The 19,828-nt window shown below is 44.5% G+C and overlaps 1 protein-coding gene and 1 pseudogene across 1 annotated transcript in view; one reads left to right on the forward strand and one right to left on the reverse strand.

The window, feature by feature from the left end:
- LOC126424843 (mediator of RNA polymerase II transcription subunit 1-like) overlaps positions 1-19,828 on the forward strand; it is an 867,028-nt gene that overhangs the window by 114,117 nt on the left and 733,083 nt on the right. The window lies entirely within an intron of this gene.
- LOC126425365 (5S ribosomal RNA) lies at positions 12,996-13,113 on the reverse strand (annotated as a pseudogene).

Consider the following 19,828-nt stretch of genomic DNA (forward strand, 5'->3'; position numbering starts at 1 on the left):
AGGCTCTGTGTTACTCGTAATAAATAATATATTTTATTTCTTATCTCACCTTCACTACGTGCATTAACATTTGAAAATATTTCTCAATGTTACAAGACACGTTCATATTCGCGATTTACCAATAAAGTACTCTGTAGATCGATAGCACTAATGGCTGCGCTCTTTAGTAACTGAGTAGAAAACTTAACACTTATATAGGACGAGAATTACAATAAAATAAAACTCCAGACAGAGAAGATTCATTTCAGTAACATATAAACTCTATTTTCAGGTATTGTTTAGCAACGTAGTACAGTTTTTTTTTTTTACAGATGTCTGTGTTACGAGACATCAATTACATCCTATGAGTACAACAGTTCGAACAAGAAGCAAGATTTTTCTACAAAATCATAGATAACAAAAGATTGAGATTTTCATTTTATTTTTACATGGGTATTGTCTGGTATTTAATTTTTTACAAAATATTGTGTCAATGACAATAATTATTTATTATTTTATTAAAGATGAAGTCCTTTTTATTAATATTACGAGAATAGGACCAAACTTCAGTTACATACCACATACAATGCTGTCGTGAATATGATTTTGAATAAAATATTGGCGTGGATATTACAGCGTCACTGTATTTGAATACTCAAGCCTATACCAGTTTATTTATTTCAAGTTTCTGCTACCAGTTACCTTTTATTTTATGCTTAATCTAACGTAATGCAACGCATTTCGAACATGTTCTGTTCATCTTCAGGCGTTTATACATGCATACTGTGGTGTGCATACTGTGAGACCTTCGGTACACACATCTTTAGATTGTTTGACTTGTCGCTCTAAAGAAGTAGGCAAGTGTCAGCAATATGTCTCGTGGTCTTATCGTGGCGTGTTTATCTTCTGCCATTAGGTCAGACGATAGAAATGCTACTTGCACGCTTAGGGTAGCAAATTGACGGTGACCAACTTTAAACAGAACTTGATGAATTTTCACACATATTTATTAAAATAGTAAAAAGCATAAACCTTACATAACTTGATTCTGGATGCTATTTACAATTGGCAATCTGAAGTTCCTTTGTCTTGGTACGTTAATCTTATTCTCACATATCTCTGATACTTGACAAAGTGTCTATACATTTATCTTCATGGCTATGTACAGGAATATGATAATCTTCTTAGGTGCAGACTGAAACTTGACTAGACTGTTATAGACTAATGCAGACTGTTACAGACTAATGGAGATAAATGCAGATTGACTAATTGGAGGTCTGTACACTCGTTATAATGCCTCGTGAGTTCAGGTATCACTGCGCGAGTGTGATCCGCGAGGAGAAAAGGTTCTACGTTAGCAGCAATCTCATTGGCTGCGCTACATATAAATACGTGGATCGGCGGAAGCAGAATTTGGTCCATCTCTAAGGCAGCGCCATCTCGTAGCGCGGAGACGGACGAGCGCTGCGCCTGCGCTGTTGTGCTTATCGGGGCGCGCTCTAGTGGGAAAGTTGTGTACACGCTGACTACGTGGAACTATGTACACAACACATACATCGAGAAATGTTACTTAAAAATAAACAGTCTTAAACTAGCTTAATCTAGAACACTTCATCCATTGTTTTTTACTGTAGCTGCTGGTGGAGCATTTGGGGGGAAGGAGGGGGCAGTGTATGGCTAGAAATCTAAATCAGTGATGTCTTCTGCTTAATCTAGTTTAAGACTGCTTATTTTTAAGTAACATTTCTCTGTGTATGTATGTGTGTATGTATAAACGCCTGAAGATGAACAGAACATGTTCGAAACGCGTTGCATTATGTTAGATTAAGCATAAGATGAAACGCGACTGGTAGCAGAAACTTGAAATAAATAATTATCCCACACAGTCACGGATCACAAACATACGCATTATGGCTGGAAATAACTATACCAGTTTCTTTGGCGCTTCAGTGTATAAACATCCTGTATCGTGAACGAATAGAGCAACTTTGGTTTCAGCTGGCGTTTGATTGCGTAGGAGTCTCCCAGTCTGGAGAAACGTCATCGCACCGGTAATCGTGTCCAGCGGACGTTCCTCCAGCCCCCCGGAGTCCAGCGGCAGCGGCAGCGGTGGCTTCGGCCGTCCTTGCGGCAGCTGCCGGCAGCGCACGCACACGGGCACACACGCATGGGCAAGAGCTCACGCACCGGAAGCGGCGCATACCGGCGGGCGCGCGGCCCGCATCCACACGCAGCCCCGCCCGCCCCCACCTCCCCCCCCCCCAACCCTCTGGTGACGTCATCGAGAGCTGCCTCCTAGGCCCTCGTCATATGCTCTTGTGAGGTGAACCGCGCGCGGCAGAGGCTCTGCCATCTGCATCTGGATCCGTACCCAACTCAGGGCATGTCTGGCGGTACTTCACATAGTAACACGTACAAGGGGCAGTCAAATGCAAACGAAAAAAAAGTAAACTCCTTTCACAATATGCTGATGCAATAGTCCCAAGCTTAGCAATCATATACAACCTGTCGCTCGACGAAAGGCCTGTAAGAAATGATTGGTAAGTTGCACAGGTCACACCAACACTCAACAAAGGAAACAGGAGTAATCTGCTGAATTACAAACCCTTATCACAAGAAAAATTCGGAATAGGTATTAAAATCCATGGAGAAGAAATAAAAACTTTGAGGTTCGCCGGTGACATTGTAATTCTGTCAGAGACAGCAAAGGACCTGGAAGAGCAGTTGAACGGAATGGACAGTGTCTTGAAAGGAGGATATAAGATGAACATCAAAAAAGAAAAACGAGGGTAATGGAATGTAGTCGAATTAAGTGATGATGAGGGAATTACATTAGGAAATGAGACACTTAAAGTAGTAAAGGAGTTTTGCTATTTGGGGAGCAAAATAACTGATGATGGTCGAAGATATAAAATGTAGACTGGCAATGGCAAGGAAAGCGTTTCTGAAGAAAAGAAATTTGTTAATATTGAGTATAGATTTAAGTATCAGGAAGCCGTTTTTGAAAGTATTTGTATGGAGTGTAGCCATGTATGCAAGTGAAACATGGACGATAAATAGTATGGACAAGAAGAGAATAGAAGCTTTCGAAATGTGGTGCTACAGAAGAATGCTGAAGATTAGATGGGTAGGTCACGTAACTAATGATGAGGTATTGAATAAAACTGGGGAGAAGAGGAGTTTGTGGCACAACTTGACTGGAAGAAGGGACCAGTTGGTAGGACATGTTCTGAGGCATCAAGGGATCACAAATTTAGCATTGGAGGGCAGCGTGGAGGGTAAAAATCGTAGAGGGAGACCAAGAGATGAATACACTAAACGGATTTAGAAGGATGTAGGTTGCAGCAGGTACTGGGAGATGAAGAAGCTTGCACAGGATAGGGTAGCGTGGAGAGCTGTATCATACCAGTCTCAGGACTGAATACCACAACAACAACAACAACAACAACAATAACAACAATCAAAAATGGCTCTGAGCACTATGGGACTCAACTTCTAAGGTCATTAGTCCCCTAAAACTTAGAACTAGTTAAACCTAACGAACCTAAGGACATCACACACATCCATGCCTGAGGAGGGATGCGAACCTGCGACCGTAGTGGTCTCGCGGTTCCAGAGTGCAGCGCCTAGAACCGCACGGCCACTTCGGCCGGCTCAACAACAACAATCACTGACGTCGATTTGAAGAAGAATTTGGAACATGTACTATATTCGAACATTATGAATTACCTCTAAGGTAATTGATACACACTCAGTACGGATTCAGTGTTTCGTTCTTGTGAACCACAACTAGCTCCTTATTCACATGAAGTGAGGAGCGGCAGGAAAAATCAGATTAGATCCGTATATCGAGATTTTCAGAGAGCTCTTGACACTGTTGTTCGCAAGATAATTCTAATCAAATTGCGTGCCTATGGAGAGTGCGAAATGATCCGTAATTTCCTCTCAGAAAGGCCACAGTACGCAGTAATCGACGGGAGACAGAAGTGATATCCGGCGTTCCCCAAGGAAGTATTACAGGCCCTCCCCTGATCCTAACCTACACAAACGATTCAAGAGATAATCTGAGCATCCCTCTCACTTTGTTTGCGGATCATGCGGTCATTTATCGTATAGTAAAGTCATCAGAACATCAAAACCAAATGCAAAATGACTTAGACACGATATCTGAATGGTGCAATAACTGACCATTGCCTCTCAATCAGGAGAAGTGTGAAGTCATCCACCGACTACAAAATAGATAGACATTCAGCGATGCCCTGCTGACCACGCCCTGCTTCCATAAACTGCCTCCATTCCTTCCTGTTTTGTGCCCGGCTCCTCCAGGTGTCTTCAATTCCCAGGGCTGCTAGGTCCTTCGCCAGGTCATCCATCCACCGCTGCCTTGGTCGTCCAATGGGGCGTTTGGTATTTGGTTTCCCCGTTAGTGCCATCTTCCCCTGTCATCCATCTGATATACGGGCTACATGGCCCACCCATTGTATTCTTTTGCTCTTTATCTTCTGTAGGATAGTTGGTTGTCGCATCAGAAGGTAGATTTCCTCGTTTTTCCTCCTCTCCATTCTCCGTTATCTAAAACTGGTCCCCATATCTTCCTCATTACTCTTCTTTCAAATATTAATAGTTTTTCCCTTTCTCGCTTAATCATGCTCCATGTTTCTGAGCCGTGAATTACTGCTGGGCTTGTCACTGTGTTGTAAATTTTCATCTTAGTGTTCGCTGAGATCGATTTAGAGCCGAGCGTCTCTCTGAGGGAATGCATGCATTTCATTCCCTCTGCTATTCTTTCCTTGATGTCCATTTTTATGTTTTTGTCCGTGGTAAACCAAGATCCCAAGTATTTGAACTGGTGTGTAGCGCACCATTTTACAGTGTCAGATGCTTTTTGTAGGTCGGCAAATCCGATGAACGTTTCTTGAGTTTAACATTGACAATTTCAGTTTTGCTATAAATACTGTTTATTTTTAAGTAACAAGAGGATAAGTACGAGAAAAAATGTTCCATGCGTTAGTGCGGCGCTTTGTATACTGTCACTCATTTGCAGTTTCGAAGGCATTTTAGTGAGATTCTGATCGCATATGGAAACAAAGCGATGGGAATCAGGTTAAGCCTGATAGATATGCAACACACTAAACGTAGAAGTAACGCGGTTACGATCTTAACTGACATGTGCAACTAGGAACACTACCGTTCACTTGCTTACGACTGTCTACGGTAGCCTACGGTAACTACACTATGTGATCAAAAGTATCCGGACAACCCTAAAAACATACGTTTTTCATATTAGGTCGATTGTGCTGCCACCTACGGCCAGGTACTCCATATCAGCGACCACAGTAGTCATTAGACATCGTGAGAGAGACGAATGGGGCGCTCCACGCTACTCACGGACTTCGAACGTCGTCAATAGATTGTATGTCACGTCTGTACGCGAGATTTCCACACTCATAACGTACCTAGGTCCACTGGTTCGCATGTGATAGTCAAGAAGAAACTTGAAGGGACACGTACAGCACAGAAGCGTACAGGCCGATCTCGTGTGTTCACTGACAGTGGGCCGGCCGGAGTGGCCGATCGGTTAAAGGCGCTACAATCTGGAACCGCACGACCGCTACGGTCGCAGGTTCGAATCCTGCCTAGGACATGGATGTGTGTGATGTCCTTAGGTTAGTTAGGTTTAAGTAGTTCTAAGTTCTAGGGGACTTATGACCACAGAAGTTGAGTCCCATAGTGCTCAGAGCCATTTGAACCATTTGAAGCATTTGTTCACTGACAGAGATCGCCGACAGTTGAACAGGGTCTTAATGTGTAACAGGCAGACATCTATCCAGACCATCGCACAGGAATTCCAAACTGCATCAGGATTCACTGCAAGTAATATGACAGTTAGGCGGGAGGTGAAAAAACGTGGATTTCGTGCTCGAGCGGCTGCTCATAAGCCATGCATCACGCCAGTAATTGCCAAACGAAGCCTCGCTTAGTGTAAGGAGCGTAAACATTGGACGACTCAACAGTGGAAAAACGTTGTATGGAGTGACGAATCACAGTACCCAATGTGGCGATCCGATGGCAGGGTGTGGGTATGGCGAATGCCCGGTGAACGTTATCTGCCAGCGTGTGTGGCGCCAACAGTAAAATTCGGAGGCGGTGGTGTTATGGTGTGGTCGTATCTTTCATGGAGGGGGCTTACACACCTTGTTGTTTTGCGTGGCACTCTCACAGCACAGGCATACATTGATGTTTTAAGCACCTTCTTGCTTCCTACTGTTGAAGAGCAATTCGGGGATGGCGATTGCATCTTTCAACACGATCGAGCACCTGTTCTTACTGCACGACCCGTGGCGGAGTGGTTACACGACAATAATATCCCTGTAATGGACTGGCCTACACAGAGTCATGACCTGAATCCTATAGAGCCATGGCTCTGAGCACTATGGGACTCAACTTCTGAGGTCATCAGTCCCCTAGAACTTAGAACTACTTAAACCTAACTAACCTAAGGACACACATCCATGCCCGAGGCAGGATTCGAAGCTGCGACCGTAGCGGTCCCGTAGAACACCTCTGGGATGTTTGCTACGCCGACTTCGTGCCAGGCCTCACCGACCGACATCGATACCTCTCGTCAGTGTAGCACTCTGAGAAGAATGGGCTACCATACCTCAAGAAACCTTCCAGCACCTGATTGAACGTATGCCTGGGAGAGTGGAAGCTGTCATCCAGGCTTACAGCATTACCGATGGAGGGCGCCACGAATGTATTAGTCATGTTCAGTCGGGTGTCAGGATACTATTGGTCTGTATGTGACTGCGCCTCCAGATCTCTCGCCGCATCGCAATATTAACATAAGCGCCACGTCACGGCTCTCACCTTGCTGCCCAGGTGCCATCGTGCGTCTGGGCTATCATTCCCTCCTCCTCGTCTCTAGTTTTCCTCTTGTCTATTTTTCCTCTCTCTCTTTTGTCGGTGCCGGTAGCAGATGTTCTCTTACGCAAGCGAAAAACTCGTACACGTGCACAGCGTGCCGTTCTGTTTTGCTGCTCCGAGAACCTCGGCTTTGCGTTCCGGAAAAAAAAGGGGAGAGGGAAGAGAGAGAGGCTGGCTGTCCCGGACACCTGGCAGGGAGAGACGAGGACAGACGGTGGCGGTGAGAGACAGAGAGACAGAAGCTGCGCTCGCGGAAGCCGAGCCGGCCCGCCATCTGGACGGCGAGCCGCGGCCCTGCCGTACCGGCAGGTGTGTTTTTTTTTACTCGCGCTCGCGCGCCCTTGCTCGTCTTAATTTGCTACTAAAACGCGAAAGCACCGAGAGGATAGGTGGGGGGTGCGTCGGCCTCCTGTTCCGTAACAGGAGCGCGTCTTTTTCACTCGCTTCCACTACCACTGGCTCTAACGAAAGTTAGCCGGCCGGAGTGGCCGAGCGGTTCTAGGCGCTACAGTCTGGAACCGCGCGACCGCTACGGTCGCAGGTTCGAATCCTGCCTCGGGCATGGATGTGTGTGACGTCCTTAGGTTAATTACGTTTAAGTAGCTCTCAGTTCTAGGGGACTGATGACCTCAGCAGTTAAGTTCCATAGTGCTCAGAGCCATTTGAACCATTTCTAACGAAAGTTAAATTTCATGTTTTATGACTGGAATACTCTCTTTCAAATTCTGAAGGTGGCAGGGGTAAAATACAGGGAGCGAAAGGCTATTTACAATTTGTACAGAAACCAAATGGCAGTTATAAGGGTTGAGGGGCTTGAAACGGAAGCAGTGGTTGGGAAGGGAGTGAGACAGGGTTGTAGCCTCTCCCCGATGCTATTCAATCTGTATATTGTGAGCAGGCAGTGAAGGAAACAAAAGAGAAATTCAGAGTAGGTATTAAAATCCATGGAGAAGAAATAAAAACTTTGAGGTTCGCCGATGACATTGTAATTCTGTCGGAGACAGACTTGGAAGAGCAGTTGAACGGAATGGATGGTGTCTTGAAGGGAGGATATAAGATGAGCATCAACAAAAGCAAAACGAGGATAATGGAATGTAGTCGAATTAACTCGGGTGATGTTGAGGGTATTAGATTAGGAAATGAGACACTTAAAGTAGTAAAGGAGTTTTGCTGTATGGGGAGCAAAATAACTGATGATGGTCGAAGTACAGAGGATATAAAATATATACTGGCAATGGCAAGGAAAGCGTTTCTGAAGAAGAGAAATTTGTTAACATCGAGTATTGATTTAAGTGTGAGAAAGTCGTTTCTGAAAGTATTTGTATGGAGTGTAGCCATGTATGGATGTGAAACATGGACGAATAATAGTTTGGACAAGAAGAGAATAGAAGGTTTCGAAATGTGGTGCTACAGAAGAATGCTGAAGATTAGATGGGTAGATCACGTAACTAATGAGGAGGTGTTGAATAGGATTGGGGAGAAGAGAAGTTTGTGGCACAACTTGACTAGAAGAAGGGATCGGTTGGTAGGACATGTTCTGAGGCATCAAGGGATCACCAATTTAGTATTAGAGGGCAGCGTGGAGGGTAAAAATCGTAGCGGGAGACCAAGAGATGAATACACTAAGCAGATTCAGAAGGATGTAGGTTGCAGTAGGCACTGGGATATGAAGAAGCTTGCACAGGTTAGAGTAGCATGGAGAGCTGCATCAAACCAGTCTCAGGACTGAAGACCACATCGTCGATAATGACGAAACTTATGTTGCACAACTTCGGAAACATTGTCTTCTACTTTATTTTCTTTCTTTCTTTCGCTACTGCCTGTATCCTGCATTGTGCGCAGTAGACTTGGCCACTGTTTCTATGTTTCGATACAGTGGTGTTTCATTCCGTCCCTGTCTCGGATAACCGGACCAGATTCGATCTCGAGCCATACAAAGAAACTGTATCGTTGTTTCAAAATAAGGGCCGGCCGAAGTGGCCGTGCGGTTAAAGGCGCTGCAGTCTGGAACCGCAAGACCGCTACGGTCGCAGGTTCGAATCCTGCCTCGGGCATGGATGTTTGTGATATCCTTAGGTTAGTTAGGTTTAACTAGTTCTAAGTTCTGGGGGACTAATGACCTCAGCAGTTGAGTCCCATAGTGCTCAGAGCCATTTGAACCATTTTTTTCAAAATAAGGCTGTTTCAGTCCACCTGTGCTTGGAACGGACTAATTGTATCGGAACAGTGATGTTTCATTCCGCTCTGTGTCGGAAGAGATTCGGGCTCGGCACAGGTACTGAAACACAACATACCACTTCATGAAAGACTTTCAAGAGCGTCGAAATCTTTTTCACAAGCAATAGCATGAAGCTTAAGATATCCGAAAATAAAGCTCCTATTTCGAAGTGACGTAACATCCGCTTTATAAAAAGTAACCGAACAATAAAACAACGCATGCTATTCGCATTCAAAATAATAAATATGTCAAAATCATTCAGTTAAATTACACTTTTTTAATAACATACGCTTCTCTGTTCATGTACAGTAATCATATTAAGAAACGCAAGTAAATCTACAACATTTTGAATAAGAAAAGGCGTAGAGTGACAGTTATTAGACATATACATAAATTTGATGTAGGTATAATTGCAAGCAATCTGTTTGACACATCACTGATTGTGTAATGGTGAACGGGAAGGGCTGGGAAGCATGGTGAATTTATAGTAACGGTTCGAAACACCTTAAAAAAGAAAATTTTTTCTGTTATAATTTTTTATTTATTCGAAAGATTTGGCGTTATTTGTGAGTCTATAGTCACTGTGCCTATTATCCACAATGATTCCCTTTGTGTGCATGCAAATTAGCAGGATGGGTATATTACCTATACTAACGGAATGTGGGAATCCCAGTAGCATATCCGTTGTTTCTGCAGTTTGCTCCCACCTCCAGTTCCGTTCGTGGTGGTTCTGTCATCAGCTATGGCTGTCCTCAACCAACTGAAAAGTATGAAAGTCACACGACACGAAAACAGCGCATTTGCTGCAGGAAATACGAAACTGCCAAGACGCCTAAGTGATAGTTTCATACTTTCTGCGATATGATTATCGCTCTCGCACCTCATTTGTGTTTATATGGACATACTTATACAGTAGACACTCAAGATGATAAAACGTGTAGGTTTATTACATTACAAAACACAAACTGTTTCAATGTTTCGAAACAGCGTATCGAAACATTATATTGTACTGTTTCATTTGTTTCGAAACAGTTACGTGTGTCATTTTGCCCATTTCTAGTGCGCAGGGTCGGCTGGGTTAAGTACGGATTTGGCATGGTTAACTTTTTAAGGGTGGCCGGATGCCCTTCCTGCCCCACCCCATACCCCCCGGGACGGAATTAGTGTATCCCAGCTGTCTGCGTCTAGAGTAAATCGTGAAATAGTGTGAATGTGAAACTTCCTGGTAGATTAAAACTGTGTGCCGGACCGACACTCGAACTCGGGACCTTTGCCTTTCGCGGGCAAGTGCTCTACCAACTGAGCTACCCAAGCACGACTCACGCCCCGTCCTCACAGCTTTACTTCTGCCAGTACCTCGCCTCCTACCTTCCAAACTTTACAGAAGCTCTCCTGCGAACCTTGCAGAACTAGCACTTCTGAAAGAAAGGATATTGCGGAGACATGGAATAGCCACAGCCTGGGGGATGTTTCGGTCCGGCACACAGTTTTAATTTACCAGGAAGTTTCATATGGTTCAATTGGCTCTGAGCACTATGGGACTTAAATTCTGAGGTCATCAGTCCCCTAGAACTTAGAACTACTGAAACCTAACTAACCTAAGGACATCACACACATCCATGCCTCAGGCAGGATTCGAACCTGCGACCGTAGCGGTCGCGCGGCTCCAGACTGTAGCGCCTAGAACCGCTCGGCCACATCGGCCGGCGGAAGTTTCATATCAGCGCACACTCCGCTGCAGAGTGAAAATCTGCAAATGGCTGCGAGTCGTGTAACTGAGGCGGGACGTGGGGACCATCCCGGTATTCACCTAGTAGGATGTGGAAAACCGCCTAAAAACCACACCCAGCCCGGCCGGCACACCGGCCGTCGTCGTTAATCCGCCGGTCGGATTTTTTTTTTTTTTTTTTTTTTTTTTACAAAGACTCCAGTTATACTGGTTTCTCCTTCCAGTAAACAAAAATGAGTCTCCTTCGTCTTGTTGGCGAAGAAGCAATCTTTTGGAACAAAAAAAGTTTCTCAAAGCCAAAATCAAAATACTTTTTCCTTTAAGAACAAATTATGAGGAATAAATAAGGAAAAGCTTTTTAAGTCGTCGTGCGACTTGTAGTTAAAGTCCAGTTCTTACAGGAGCTCCTGAATTGTATTCGCCTACAGCACGCCAGCTCGTCCAAACGTGTCTTCTCATGGCGTAGGCGTGGGTTCTGGGGAGCAGATCTGTTCGGTTCGGTTCGGTTTGTACAGTTTTCAGCTTCTCAGGGCTTGATCGTTCCAGCTACTAGGTGGGTCATCGAAAGTGCTCCGTAAGAAATTGGAAAAATATTGTTTATAGCGTGGGTTCCGTATCAGGACGCAGTGTCGTTCGTTGAGATAAGTCCAATATCCTAGCGTAGACTTGTCGCCAGAAGTAAAAAGATAGCGGATCGTGTGGCCACAGATCCAATTCACAGAGTTAGTTTTGGCAGAGGGGTAGAAAGTCTTATCGTGGTACAAAAGCATGTGGACGTCGATCTGAGCCGGTGTCTGGCGAGTAAGAAACGCCAAAGTTCGCCGCGCAAGTGTCCAGACGTCTAGCGCTGTGCCACAGTGGAACCGGTGGACATCCGTGTCATCCACGCCACAGTGGGTGCAGAGGGATGAATCTGCGAGATGGATGCGGTGCAGACGATCTCGGTTAACTTGTTTGCCATTCACGGTGATGTACCACGCTGATTGAAAGTCTGATTCGAGAAAACGCGCATGGATCGCCTTCCATATGTGTCGCCACACGTACTGTGGATACTTACGTTCGATGGGGTTGGACGGGCGGCACTGTTGTAACAATTCGGAGACTGTTTTCGTGAGGTACAAACGTGTAAGTGGTAAGGACCGGTAGATATAACTGAACTCCAGGAAAAATCGTTGGATGTAATAAAAGGGGGTTGGAATGGTCGATACCAGTACTGGGGCGGACAAGGAGGCCGGTGCAAAGTTGTGAAGCAGGAGGCTAGTAAGGCTGGGCGGGCAACGATGCCAAAGTTTTAGTTGGGAGCTGACGTATAGTGCCTTGACACGAGTCGGCACGTGGATGAGTCCCACCCCGCCACGATCTCGTGGCAGTGCAAGGGATTCATACTGCACCAATTCGATCCGTGGCCGGCGCGCCTACCCGAGTCTAGGAAGCAGCGCGTTAGCGCTCTCGGCTATCCTGGCGGGTAGATACTGTCTTCTACTAGTAGTAATTAATTCACCGGCAAAGTGCTGGAACACTTGATTGTTGCAAGTTCATTTCCTTAATCAGTGTATTAGCAGCAGTTGGTGCTGTATTTATTTATTTAACCTGATCTCATTAGCGCTATCAGGCTCTTTCTTACATCGGATCATGGTCTCATACATACAGTAAATTTTTTTGCATCACAATTGCCTAAGAAATAACAATTTTAAAGTGACGTTAGTGTTAACATGATTTGGGTGTCTATAGTGACGATACGAGTAAATAATACTGATTTTTTTGACTGATTTGACGCGGCCTGTCACGAATTCCTCTCTTGTGCCAACCTCTTCATTTCAGAGTAGCACTTGCAACCTATGTCCTCAAGTATTTGCTAGATGTATTCTGACTGCGAACTAATAAATTTAGTACTGGCAGTACTTCTTTTACTACTACTTCTGCTGTTGCCGCTCATGGTAAGCACTCCGTCTTCAGGCCACGAGTGACCTACCGGGACCATCCGACTGCCGTGTCATCCTCAGTGGAGGATGCGGATAGGAGGGGCGTGTGGTCAGCACACTGCTCTCCCGGTCGTTATGATGGTATTCTTGACCGAAGCCGCTACTATTTGCTCGAGTAGCTCCTCAATTGGCATCACGAGGCTGAGTGCACCTCCAAAAATGGCAACAGCGCATGGCAGCCTGGATGGTCACCCATCCAAGTTCCGACCACGCCCGACAACGCTTAACTGCGGTGAACTTACGGGAACCGGTGTATCCACTGCGGCAAGGCCGTTGCCTGCCGCTCATGGTAGTAACAATAATAATAATAGTGATAATGTTGCTGTTGTCTTCAGTCCTAAGACTGGTTTGATGCAGCTCTCCATGGACTCTATCCTATGTCAGAAGAACTACTGTAACCTACATCCTTCTAAATCTGCTTACTGTATGCATCTCTTGCTCTCTATTTTTACCTCACCCCCCCCCCCCCTCCATTCCCTGTAGTACTAAACTGGTGATTCCTTGCTGCCTCAGAATGTGTCCTATCAATCGATCCCTTCTTTTAGTGCAGTTGTACAACAAATGTCTCCGCTCCCCAATTCCATCCAGCAACTCCTCATTATTTACGTGATCTACCCATCTAATCTTCAGCATTCGTCTGTAGCACGACATTTCAAAATCTTCTATTCTCCTCTTGTGTAAACTGTTTATCGCCCACTTTTAACTCCTTACACTCCTTACAAATACTTTCAGAAAGGTTTTCCTGGTACTTAAATCTACACTCGATGTCAACAAATTTCTCTTCCTCAAAAACGCTTTTCTTGCCATTGCCAGTCTACATTTTGAATTCTCTTTATTTCGACCATCATCAATTATTTTGCTGCCCAGATAGCAAAACTCATCTACTACTTTGTCTCATTTCCTGATCTGTTCAGCATCTCCTGATTAAATCGACTACATTCCATTATCCTCGTTTTGCTTTTGTTGATGCTCATCTTATATCCGTCTTTCATGACACTGTCCCTTCTGTTCAACTGCTCTTCCAAGTTCTTTACTGTCTGACAGAATTACAACGTAATCGACAAGTCTTAAAGTTTTTATTTCTTCTCGCCGAACTTTAATTAGTGCTCCAAATTTTTCTTTTGTTTCCTTTACTGCTTGCTCAGTGTACACATTGAATAATATCGGGGATGGGCTAGAACCCTGTCTCACTCCCTACTCAATCATTGCTTGCCTTTCATGCCCCTCGACTCTTACAACTGTCATCTCTTTTGTATACAAGTTTTAAATAGCCTTTCGCTCCCTGTATTTTAGCACTGCTTCCCTCAGAATTTGAAAGACAATATTCCAGTCATCATTTTCAGAAGCTTTCTCTAAGTCTACAAATGCTATAAATGTAGGTTTGTCTTTCCTTATCTTCTATGAGAAGGGACGGTATTGCCTCGCGTGTTTCTACATTTCTTCCCCGAGGCCAGCTTCTGATAGTTTTTTCATTCTTCCGTAAAGAATTCGTGTTAGTATTTTGCAAACGAGACATATTAAAGTGATAGTTCGGTAATTTTCACATGTCAGCACCTGCTGTCTTTGGAATTGGAATTATTATATTCTTCTTGAAGTCTGAGGGTATATCGCCTGTCTCGTACATCTTGCTCACCAGATGAAAGAGTTTTGTCACGCTGGCTCTCTCAAGGCTCTCAGTCGTTCCAACGGAATGTTGCCTACTCCTGGGGCCTTGTTTCGACTTACGTCTTTCAGTACTCTGTCAAATTCTTCACGCAGTATCATATCTGCCATCTCATCTTCACTTACGTCCTTCTCCATTTCCATAATATTGCTCTCCAATACATACCCTCTATGTACTTCTTCCATCTTTCTGCTTTCCCTTCTTTGCTTTGGACTAGTATCTTCCTATAGGCTGTATCCACCTGTCCCCTATTGAAATATGCTTCTAAATCCTTACATTTGTTCTCTAGCCATTCCTGCTTAGCCATTTTGCATTTCCTGTCAATTTCATTTTTTATACGTTTGCGTTGCCTATCGCCTCCTTCTTTTACTACATGTTTATATTTTCTCCTTTCATCAATTAAATTCAATATCTCTTGTGTTACCGGAGGATTTCTACTATACTTCGTCTTTTTACCTACTTGATCTGTGGTGTGTTCACCATTTCATCTCTCAAAGCTACCCATTCTTCTTCTACTGTATTCCTGTTCCCTGTTCTTTTCGTCGTTACATAACGCTCTCGCTGAAATTCACTACAACTTGGGGTCGTTTGACTTTGACCAGGTCCCATCTCGTTAAATTCTTACGTTTTTGCTGTTTCTTCAGTTTTAATCTACAGTTCATAACCAAGGATTGTGACCAGAGTCCACATATGCCCCTGGAAATGTCTTACAATTATAATCTGGTTCCGAAATCTCTGTCTTACCATTATATAACCTATCTGAAACCTCTTCCACGTATACAACCTCCTTTCATTACTCTTAAACCAAGTGTTAGCTGTGATTAAATGATGATGATGATAACAATAATGATAGTGGCATAAATAAAAAGAATTTATTGGTGTGCGAAATGGACTTTGTCTGCTACAGCGAGTTGTGGGAAAAGGAAATTAGGGGAGACTGAACGATTTAAGAGTACTGAGAAATGATCTGGTTGGATAGAGTGATGTCAAGAGAAATTAGTGCGTAGAGGGACAATGGTAATCACAATCTTTGCTTTAGTAGATATGTCATTAACTGTCTTCTGAAGCTGGATATGTTATTTAGTTCTCTAACATAATGCAGGAGGCTATACCAGAGTCGGGTTTCTGCTACAGAGAAGGACTTCGAGAAAGCGGCTGAACAATGGAACGGGAGAAAAAGCATTTTGCTCTGATGGGAACGAGTGTTCCTACCATGTTGTTCAGACAAGAACATTACGGCCGTGGAGAGAGATGGGGGGACAGTATACGTTGATAAGAAAGTAGACAAAACGAGGTGTAAGCTGTCTGATAGTAAAAACTAAATATTCATTTTTCATTACTAGTTCCTTCTCTCAAAGCCCTACTTATAATATCAGGTACGGTCAGTATAATTCTTCTTGCTGTTTTTCAATGGTCTCGTAGTTGTTACTTTATGAAAATAGTAAGTGTGCTTAGTTCTTGGTTTATTTCATATGAAACGGAACGGAATTGATGCTTAAATTTTCGCTGCATGTTTTAATAGAAACTGCTTCTCTTTTTGTTTCAGGTAAGCATCGGAGGTGATTAATTTCCTTCTGCCTGGTATTTCGGTAAGAATACTCTACTTTTTCCCTGAAGTATTTCTCGCTGTAAACTTCTACATGTCATGTTTGTCTGTAGTAGCTTGTCCTAAAGAAGGCACTGGACCAGGATGCAACGCATTTCCCTCTTTCTCACATGACTGTGGCTTCAACATCGCCCGCTCATGTGTAATATTTCAATGTAATAACATGATACGGATAGCTGCTATTTCCTGTAAAATATTGCTATAACGTCGCAAGTCGTTGGTGACTTCATTGCGTAGATAGGAAACGAACGCAGCGCTCGGGTTCTCAGCTTTTATCATCACTATGTGCCAGCCTTATAAGACAATTATACAATTGTTGTTTTGGATTTAATCTTCAGCCTTTGCTTTTAAGTTGTTGTTTATTATTGTTGTTATTATTATTATTCAACCTCAGTTTAACTTAGCTTCAACGATATATTGTATTCAATGTTACTGTTCGTAGAAACTCTGTGAGTAAACCTGAAATTAATTACTTTCCCAGTGATGGTCTCGAAAATCTCGTTGATCAGCTGCGAAACTGATAATGGTTGCTTGGCCGCCAGGAGAAACTAAAATGATTTTTCACTTTCACTTCAGAACTTTCGGAGACTGCCAGAGTGCGATACAGTTCACAAATGAAACGTGGATGACCGTCTGGCAGCGTAAGAAATCCATAGAAAATTACTCACTAGTTAATAAACTTACCGATATGTTCATCGCGTCTGCATATTCGACAGGGAGCATCCAAAAATCATTGTCCGAAAGCTTCATAACAATAACCGCCCACAATATTTGTAAGTCACTTTAAATGTACGTAAAATATTATTTATCGTTTGAAGTAAAATGCTGTATTTACATAATTATGACTCTCCTTTGCAATGAATTTGACTCATAATTAACCTCGTACAATAGCAACAATAAGCTTGATTTCTCCACGAGATCAACTCTACGGGTGTGATTGAGAAGTTTTAAGAATGGGCTTGTAATTGTACAATGGTGGCACTTACATGCTGCTGTAATGCATCTCCTTCAAAATAGTCCCCTTCTCATTGAACACACAACAGATCGCTTACCTTTCAGAGAAAATTTCAGGTTATGATACAGGCAGAAGTCCGCAGGAGCCAAATCAGGGGAATGTGGCGGTTGTGAAAGCACAGGAATGTTGAATTTGGTCAAAAATTCAACGATGGAGAAGGCACGATGAACCGGAGCATTGTGATGGTGTAGCAGCCAACTCCTGTCTTTCCGCACAATGCAGGCCTTTTCTTCCACACCTTTTCAGCAAATGCTCAAGGACACATTTGTAGTATTCCTGGTTCATTTTCTGTGCTGCAGGGGTAAATTCATAATGCACAGTACCGGTAGAATCGAAAAAAGTCACCAACATTGTATTCACCTTTGACCGACTGTGCCGTAGTTTTTTCGGTCGTGGAGTCTTCCACTGCGAAGACTACACTTTGGTTTCAGGACCATATCCATATACCGACGATTCGTTACCTATAATTACCCTACTTAACACATCTGGGTCATTTTTAATCCGATTAATTGGCACACTTCAAGTCAATAGTGTCTCTGGTCACTTGACAACACTTTTGGAATGAATTTTGTGGACACTCGACGCACGTTCTGATCTTCAGTTAAAATTGACTGAACTGCATAGAAACTTAAAGTTCATCAACCATCTCCCTAATTGTAAGTGTACGATCAGAGCGCACAAAGTCGCGAGCTTTCATAATATTTTCATTCGTTTTTAAGGTCGAAGGACGGCCGAACAGTGGTTCATCTTCAAATGATTCGCGGCCACTTTTAAATCTGTTGAACCAGACAAAAACATTTGACTCTCTCATACAATTATCTCCAAAAGCTGTTTTTATTAGTTCGTAAGTCTCAGAAGCTGATTTCCCAGTTTTAAAAACAAAATTTCACACAAGCTCGTTGCTCTGTTTTTACGTCCATTTTCACGCAGACAGAATCCGGCAACAAGCCCTAACACACTCGCACTCAGCCAGCTGCCACAACGAACTGAATAAAGGAAACGCAACTTCCTGTCAGAAGGCGTTTAATTACAAGGCAATGACTCACTCCCCACCCTCCGTGTACCTGCCCGCCAAACCAATAAGCAGTAGGGGATCCATTCTTAAAACTTTCCAATCACACCCCGTATGAGCGTCTTTTATCCCCCGCGTCTGACTAGAGAGATAACTCTGTATAATAGTCTACAATCGGTGAACTTCTTTAGTATAAAAACTGTGCTCTCTGCACAGAAGCACGGCAGCCAACCAATGTCCGCTGCGCACTCACAGTCGATTTACAGCCAATGTTATATCAGCCAAGGATTCCGCTGAATAATGTAAATTGCCGTTGTCTTGCGGCTCTCGACGCTTAAAATCTTAAGTAATTGTCTCTCAGCACCAAATAACCAAAATAAACTCCTGGAAATTGAAATAAGAACACCGTGAATTCATTGTCCCAGGAAGGGGAAACTTTATTGACACATTCCTGGGGTCAGATACATCACATGATCACACTGACAGAACCACAGGCACATAGACACAGGCAACAGAGCATGCACAATGTCGGCACTAGTACAGTGTATATCCACCTTTCGCAGCAATGCACGCTGCTATTCTCCCATGGAGACGATCGTAGAGATGCTGGATGTAGTCCTGTGGAATGGCTTGAAATGCCATTTCCACCTTGCGCCGCAGTTGGACCAGCGTTCGTGCTGGACGTGCAGACCGCGTGAGACGACGCTTCATCCAGTCCCTAACATGCTCAATGGGGGACAGATCCGGAGATCTTGCTGGCCATGGTAGTTGACTTACACCTTCTAGAGCACGTTGGGTGGCACGGGATACATGCGGACGTGCATTGTCCTGTTGGAACAGCAAGTTCCCTTGCCGGTCTAGGAATGGTAGAACGATGGGTTCGATGACGGTTTGGATGTACCGTGCACTATTCAGTGTCCCCTCGACGATCACCAGTGGTGTACGGCCAGTGTAGGAGATCGCTCCCCACACCATGATGCCGGGTGTTGGCCCTGTGTGCCTCGGTCGTATGCAGTCCTGATTGTGGCGCTCACCTGCACGGCGCCAAACACGCATACGACCATCATTGGCACCAAGGCAGAAGCGACTCTCATCGCTGAAGACGACACGTCTCCATTCGTCCCTCCATTCACGCCTGTCGCGACACCACTGGAGGCGGGCTGCACGATGTTGGGGCGTGAGCGGAAGACGGCCTAACGGTGTGCGGGACCGCAGCCCAGCTTCATGGAGACGGTTGCGAATGGTCCTCGCCGATACCCCAGGAGCAACAGTGTCCCTAATTTGCTGGGAAGTGGCGGTGCGGTCCCCTACGGCACTGCGTAGGATCCTACAGTCTTGGCGTGCATCCGTGCGTCGCTGCGGTCCGGTCCCAGGTCGACGGGCACGTGCACCTTCCGCCGACCACTGGCGACAACATCGATGTACTGTGGAGACCTCACGCCCCACGTGTTGAGCAATTCGGCGGAACGTCCACCCGGCCTCCCGCATGCCCACTATACGCCCTCGCTCAAAGTCCGTCAACTGCACATACGGTTCACGTCCACGCTGTCGCGGCATGCTACCAGTGTTAAAGACTACGATGGAGCTCCGTATGCCACGGCAAACTGGCTGACACTGACGGCGGCGGTGCACAAATGCTGCGCAGCTAGCGCCATTCGACGGCCAACACCGCGGTTCCTGGTGTGTCCGCTGTGCCG

Source organism: Schistocerca serialis, chromosome 10, assembly GCF_023864345.2.
Source record: "Schistocerca serialis cubense isolate TAMUIC-IGC-003099 chromosome 10, iqSchSeri2.2, whole genome shotgun sequence".
NCBI classification, from domain to species: domain Eukaryota; kingdom Metazoa; phylum Arthropoda; class Insecta; order Orthoptera; family Acrididae; genus Schistocerca; species Schistocerca serialis.